Source organism: Sardina pilchardus, chromosome 1 (assembly GCF_963854185.1).
Source record: "Sardina pilchardus chromosome 1, fSarPil1.1, whole genome shotgun sequence".
Classification (NCBI taxonomy): Eukaryota; Metazoa; Chordata; class Actinopteri; order Clupeiformes; family Clupeidae; genus Sardina; species Sardina pilchardus.
The window spans coordinates 3016153-3017458 of NC_084994.1; positions in this window are offsets into that span (position 1 = coordinate 3016153).

Below are 1306 nucleotides of genomic sequence, written 5' to 3' on the forward strand. Positions count from 1 at the left end.
AGGTTTGGTTGGCATAAGACACTAAAACACGTCGATTTGAGCTACAACTTAGAACACATAACCTGCTCCTGAGCATAAGACACTAAAACACGTCGATTTGAGCTACAACTTAGAACACATAACCTGCTCCTGACCATAAGACACTAAAACACGTCGATTTGAGCTACGACTTAGAACACATAACCTGCTCCTGACCATAAGACACTAAAACACGTCGATTTGAGCTACAACTTAGAACACATAACCTGCTCCTGACCATAAGACACTAAGACACGTCGATTTGAGCTACAACTTAGAACACATAACCTGCTCCTGACCATAAGACACTAAAAGACGTCGATTTCAGCTACAACTTAGAACACATTACCTGCTCCTGACCATAAGACACTAAGACTCGTCGATTTGAGCTACAACTTAGAACACATAACCTGCTCCTGACCATAAGACACTAAAAGACGTCGATTTGAGCTACGACTTAGAACACATAACCTGCTCCTGACCATAAGACACTAAAACACGTCGATTTGAGCTACAACTTAGAACACATAACCTGCTCCTGACCATAAGACACTAAAACACGTCGATTTGAGCTACAACTTAAGGCTGGCTTACATTGCACGATTTTGGTCTGTTTTAACAGTCGGCGACTAAATTTCCAAAATCGGGCGGAAATCTTGGGAGTTGTACTGAAATCGCAGCGCGCTCCCGTCATCTAAATCGTTTAGTGTAAGGTGCCAATCTTAGCGGTTTTAAGTCCGTCGGAGGCAGTCTTTTTCTAGTTTTGCCGTTACGACAATATCAAACATGTTTGATATTATCGGAAGTCTTTTCAGTCGTGGCTCATGCAAATAGTGACGTGAACATTAAAAACCAATAGTAACCTTGCGCGAACATGAAACAGGAAGGGGCAAAATAGGCGACAGCTGTAGCCTTTATGATTATTTGTTATTTCATTTCTTATAATTTATTAGTCGGTTGTTCTACGTGACAGAACAGCTCTATATCTGTTAGTGATGTCACACATCAAACAATGCTGCAGAAACGCGAAAAAATTACTTTGATATGAGTAGGCTATCATGTGATTTCCTGTGAATGATGACGTGTAGCCTATTGCACGATGGAAATAATTTGAAGGAATCTAGCAGCAGTCTTGTAAATAGTGACCCACAGTCTTTGCAAAATCCTAATCTGAGACTGGCCTGTGACTAGACTGTGACTAAAACCTCAATGAATTGTCTTTAGATGTGAGAGGGTCTGAGACTGTAGTTTTTCAAAAATCTTTTCCAAATCTTTGCAAAGTCTGGCA